The sequence below is a fragment of the Maylandia zebra genome, linkage group LG14, assembly GCF_041146795.1.
Source record: "Maylandia zebra isolate NMK-2024a linkage group LG14, Mzebra_GT3a, whole genome shotgun sequence".
Taxonomy (NCBI): Eukaryota; Metazoa; Chordata; class Actinopteri; order Cichliformes; family Cichlidae; genus Maylandia; species Maylandia zebra.
Genome location: NC_135180.1, coordinates 19,881,776 through 19,888,456, shown reverse-complemented (window position 1 = coordinate 19,888,456; position 6,681 = coordinate 19,881,776).

Sequence of the window (6,681 nt, the reverse complement as noted above, 5' to 3'; positions counted from 1 at the left end):
CCTCCAGTTCATCCAGAGGGATACCAAAGCATTCCCAAGCCAGCTGAGAGATAATCTATCAAGCATATCCTGGGTTTGTCCTGGGGCCTCCTCCTAGTAGATATGATATACCCACAACAGTTCATCCAAGAGCTGCCTAAGTGGCATCCTAGTCAGATACATAAACCACCTCGCCTGGCTCATTTTCGTATGGAGAACTAGCAGCTCTATCCTGATTCCTTTCCGAATGACTGAACTCCTATCTCAGAGGAAGCTTATTTCTACTGCTTGTATCCGCAATCTGATTCATTCAGTCACTACCCTCAGTTTGTCACTATAGGTGAGGGTAGGAATGATTGGTAAGTTGACACCCAATTCTCTCTTGAAGTACACACCGGTGGAGTATCTGCATCACTGAAGATCTCAACTCTTCCCAAAGTGCTGAACAAGACCCTGAGATACTTAATCTCCTTCATATCCTCAGACTATCTTCAGAAGTGCTGATTCTCATTCCGACTCACACTCAGTTGTGAACCAGTCCTGTCCAAGATGAACGCCAAAATTTCAATCACTTGGCTACACCTAAATTATGTCCATGAACTAATGAACATCAGTGACAAAGGGCAGCCCTGGTGAAGTCTAACACCCATGGGGAAAGAGTGTGATGGAATTTAGGCCAATGTGATGATTTAATGTCAATTACATATTGACACTTTCAATTGTCTTTTGCGGTTCTTACTAATCATTAGTCCCCCTGTGACAGTCAGTGAACTGATTCCCTTTTTAGTCAAGAAACAAATCGATGACGGTAATGGAATGAACAGGGTTCGTTGGATTGTTGGTGTTTTCTCTCTAATATTGTAGAATCTTTACGTTACCATATAAAGCACCTGGAGGCAAGTGTAGCTGTGCTTTGGTGCAATATAAATAAACAGAATTGATTCAACAGATTTCAAGATCTGAACCTAACCAATGTGTAATGAATGTTATGTACAGAGTACTTTACACAGTGCAAAAATCCTTGTAGAAGTACTCCCACTCTGCCTGCATTTAAATAGTAACGAATGAGATTATCCCAGTCTGGTTTAACCCATGGTTGCATCTCTTTAGTCTTCTGGAGGCACTTAAAGATTAGAGCTGGATTAAAATGTATAGCCTGAGAGACTGAGCGGTTTTTGCATTGCTTAGTAACCAAAGAGTGTGAACCCCTTGGTTTAGTCATGGGGGAATTCTAAAAATATATCTTGACTCCCTGACTGAATTACTTGATTTCTTTCTCAGTAAAAGATGACGATTTTGTAAGAAGAGCTGCCATGTTTAGGCCATTATGCTCAAGCAGCTCTTTGTTCTTCTTGTTCAGCAGTGAGGAGTTTGCTACTTTGCTGAGATATACAGGGAGTCCCCAGATACCCACTACTGCACACATACTATGCATTATGCAGGGCTCACTCTCTGGTTGCCCAAATTCAACTTGGAGACATCAAGCTCAAAGTTAATTCAGTGGTACATGCATACACATACTATCCTCATAGTTGCCGTTTGACAACAAGTTACTGAAAACCAATCTATCATTATTATTTCTTACTTTTTCCCCCACTTTCAGAATATGTTCTTGTTTGTCTGAGCATGATGGTAAAGCCTAATTCTCAGATTGCTGACAGAAAACATTTACCATAACATCCTGTAGACTTTAGAGACCTTTAAGTTGTGTTTTGCTTTTGTTAGTTTGTAAAATTGTCCTTTAATTTGTAGCCCAGCCTACACTTGTGTATACATCCTGTAAAACATATGTGCATCATACATTGGAGACAAATGTCTGTGGTTGAATTACACTTTTATAAATTGAATATAACTGTTCAACACAGACAAACAATGTCTTTGAATTATTTGTTAAAGAGGAAATCCCACCTCCCCCATACATGTTGGCACAATGAGAGAGTGCTATGGGTTTTAAAGTGCAGCTTCATCTACTTTGTAGCTTGAAGTTGCTGTTTTTTCTGCCGACTCATCTAATTTTTAATTGACATCATGAGATAAATATGAGGGTAAAAAGTTTAGCGAGACAGAGGTGAAAGAGGGAATGTGATAAAGCGTGCGAGAGAGAAAGGTTTCTTAGCAGCTGGTTTTGTGTGAGCGGTGCAGCATTTGTGGGGCACATTCACCCAAGTTCACCCATATTTCAGATCCCTGTGCCTAATGTTTCACTCCCTCTGTTCTTTTCTGCATTTTTTTTTTTTGTCGCATCACTTTTGTCACTTTGTCTTTTTTTTCTTCATTTCTCATGTCTCTTTGCCTCACCCGTCTTCTCCTTACTAGAACTTTCTTTTGGTAAATCTTTCATCCCTAATGTCAGCTACACAAAGTTCTTTGAGGCCAGAGAGACTCAGCTACACTTAGAATGTGCTTGCACAGAGTTCCACAAATGGTACAGTATGTACCAACTACAATGTTAGCGTTCACTAGATGTAGTAGAAAGACATATGTTATACATACTGTAAGGCAGTGCCTTCAAATGCACAGTACCACCAAAGCAGCATTTCAGGTACTTTTCCAAATCCAAGTATTAAAAAGAGTCCTCAAATAGACTGAAAGTAGTCTGCATTCTTACAAAGCACATTTTTGGAATGATGTCACTTTCTTTGCACAGTGGTTTCTCTGCCAGCCTATTTAGTGAGGAGTTGTAAAACTTTGTCTGCTTGTCAGAGAAACAATGGCTATGCCTGTTTCTACTGAAGGTTGCATCAACTGATATAAATACATTCAAGTTCAATTCAATGCCATACTTTATAGGAGACAGAATGAGAACCTGAAGCTATTATCCAAATTATTAGCTTAAAAAAAAAATCTGCAACAGAAATTCTGAGAACAGACTGTTCTGATAAAAATGTGCAGATTTTAACCTTCTAACCTTCATTTTTAATTTCTCTTTGATATTTGGGCTGATTGGGACCTGATGAATGTAAAAACAAAGAATTACCAGATTTATTTATTTTTTTACCTAATTTTTGTTTCTAAGAAAAATTAGATCCACATATGAGGATATTCGTTTAAAATTTCGATAGAACAGTAGCAGTATAATGTCCTCGTAAGTGGATATCAGGCCCTTGTACAACAAAAGTGAGTATTTTGGTCTAAATAACCCAAAATGTGATGTCCACATATGTGGACGCCAGGTCCTAGGAGGTTAAAAAAGTACTGTGCCAAAGCAAGTAAAGAAGGCGACAGATAAGGATGGAGGATTTTAATGGCAGGCAAAAAACTGTAGTGGAGAGGGAAATAGAGAGGACACAGCCTTACTTAAGAACAATTTAGTTTGCAGTGGTGTACCAGCTGGGTTATTATCAAATAATTTGCAAGCTACCTCCTTTTGCACAGCCATTTAAAATTTGTATGAAGGCTGAATAAATTACATTTCTTATAGTTTAGTTAGATAATGTCTCAATATGTAACAGCTTTACTCTTTTGAAGGCTGCAAAAGATAATGCGCATGCCTTTCTCCTATACATATTACATAAATACAATAATACATTTTTATTAGTTGTATTTTGCCTCAGAATATACTGGTTCTGGACAGAATTTTACATTTAAATCTTCTCGCAATGTTGGCACAGTCTCCTCAGTATTGTCAGTTTCCAGGCTGCATGGACAGGGGGAGGAGCAAATCGATATCAGTTTCAGCTTAGTCAAACATACAGGTTTGTAATGCTGAATATAGAATGTAGGAGTTGCATTAAGCTGGTGAAGAAAAAAATAAAATGGGGTATCATTTACTATCTCTACAAAAGGTAAATGGTCTACAGTTACAGAGTTTGGATTGGGTTTCTCATACACCATGAACATGCACATATACTAACACAACATCAGCACACCAGATCTAAGCCTGGACTATTGGGCATAACTTAGTGTTCAGTTATTTACCCCAAAAACAGGCTATGAAGGCAAATTTAATGTTTAAAGTTTGGAGATTTTAAATTAAATTCTTTTGATCTGAAACATCTGTTTTGGTCTGAGTGCATAAACATTTTCTAATAAGTATGTGTCAGTTAGATATCCACAATACTGCTGAAGCCAAAGCTATACAGTATCAGGGCAACGTGAAGGCTAAAACAATAGTTTATCAACTCAAGGTCTACAGAATGGCATTTTGTTTACTCTGTCTTGAAACTGATGGGACTCTACGTGGAGACTGTGTGCCACTCACAATAACAAACCTGCCAGAACCCTACTTTCGAAATCATTTATTTCCACGAGTCTTCAAAACAAGTCTTCGTAGAAATCAAAACAACTCTGGCTTAATAGGATGTGTGGAAACTGTTCTGGGAGAGACTCTGAATAGTAAGGCAAAAAGCACAAATGACAGAGGTGACTTTTTTTGAGAACAATTAAGTCATAAAAATTTACTTTGTTTTTCGTGGGATTTTGTAAAAATGCAGACTGACAGACATAGTAACAAAGTTATGTTTCTGACATTTATTGAAAGCTTAGTTTGTACTGGATCAACATTAATTGACCTTAATCTCAAAATCCTGTTAGGAAATTATACTTTTGACATTATAAGTGGATTAAACTCATACTTAAGCAGTTTGATCAGTTTTAAACACCCATCCTATAAAAGTTTGCTTTTGAAGTTTCATATTGTCATCAATAATCTACAAAAATGGCAATAACCTGAAATTGTTATGACTGGTAAGTTATATGTTGTAATAGTGTCTTTGGCAACAGAAAAGAAGTCACGCACACTTTCAGACAATACCCCAGCTGGTTAGTCCTCATCATTAAAAGCATTTAATGCACAAAATGCAAAGATGCAAAAAACAAAAACAAAACAAAAAACAACAACTTTACTTTTGAAAGACTAATCTTTTTTGCTTGAGGCATAATGTGTAAGCCTCAGCTTGCACATTGTGGTAAGGCATATATTTAAGACTCACTGGACAAGATCCTTTTAAAAAACAAAAAACAAAAAACAAGTCAGCTCAAAGTACTACATTTTGCAGAGAAAGCATATTGCCACATGGCATAAATCATCAACTAGACAATTTTACATGGCAAAACTGCTAATCAATAATTGTCAAGTGCCATGCTACAATGAAAACTTTGACAAGCTTTGCAACAGTCAAGTGTAGTGTGGCTTAGGACCACAAATTACAGGGGTTACTTGGCTTGTTCCTCTTCTTTTTTCAGCAGCAACCTATAGGGGTCGCAACAGCAGATTAGCTGCCTTCTGACACACCAACCCTCTGCATGTCCTCCTTCACTACATCCATGAATCTTATCTGTGGTCTTATCCTTTTCGTTTTGACTGGCAGCTCCACCTTCAACATCCATCCATCCATCCAACCATTTCTACTTTTCCAGGGCCAGGTCGCGAGGGCAGCCTAAGAAAAGAAGCCCAGACCTCCCTCTCTCCGACCATCTCCTCCAGCCTTTCCGGGGGAATACCAAGGCTTTCCATGGCCAGCCGAGAGATATAATCGCTCCAGCCTATCCTTGGTCTGCCCGGAACACCTGACCAAGGAGATGCCCAGGAAGCATCTTAGTCAAAATCCTGAACCACCTCATCTGGCTCCTTTCGATGTAGAAGAGAAGCAGCTCTACTCTGAGCCCCTCACGGATGGCCGAACTCCTCACTTTATCTCTAAGGGAGAGGCAAGCCACCCTTTGGAGGAAGCTCATTTCTACCACTTGTATCTGCGATTTCATTGTTTCAGTCAATCCCCAAAGCTCATGACCATAGGTGAGAGTAGGGATGTAGACCAACGTAGAACATAAATTGACAGCTTTGTTTTTACGCTCAGCTCTCTCTTCACCACAATGGACCGGTACAGCATCCGCATCACTGCAGTCATGGGACCAATCCATCTGTCTCCAGCTCCCTTCTCCCCTCACTTGACAAGACCCCGAGATACAACGGGCCAGACACCCCATATTTCCAAAGCATCTCCCACAGGGCATCCCTAGAGACACGGTTGAATGCCTTCTCCAGTTTCACAAAACACATGTAGACTGGTTGGGCAAACTCCCATTCCTCCTCAAGTATCCTCAAGAGGGTAAAGAGCTGGTCCAGTGTTCCACGACCAGAACGAAAACCACATTGTTCCTCCTTTATCCGAGGTTTGACTAAAGGATGGACTCTTCTTTCCAGCACCCTGGAATAGACTTTCTTGGGGAAGCTGAGAAGTGTGATCCCCCTATAGCTGGAACATACTCTCCGGTTCCCTTTCTTGAAGATGGGAACCGCCACTCCAGTCTGCCAATCCAGAGGTACCACCCCTGATCTCCACGCAACATTGTAGAGGAGTGTCAACCAAGACAACCCATGCAACATCCAGAACCTTCTGGAACTTAGGGCAAACCTCATCCACCCCAGGGGCCCTGCCACCAAGGAGTTTTTAAGCTGCAGTTACCTCACGCCCGGTGAAAGACAAATTGTCCCCAGACTTTTCTTCTTATACAGAGGACCTGAACCCAGCTTTATTTGTCTTTGAAGTCCATCCATCCATTCGCTTCTGCTTATCCTTTTCAGGGTCGCGGGGGGTGCTGGAGCCTATAGAGATTGACAGACCACGTGACTTTCGCGCATTGCATGCCAGTAACTCGTGGCAAAACAATCCAAATACCGCATCAAACGCAAGCATTTGCAGCACCGCAAAACGTTCATTCTTCGGTTCCAATAAATTCTTGCTTTTTCTTTGCCCCCCA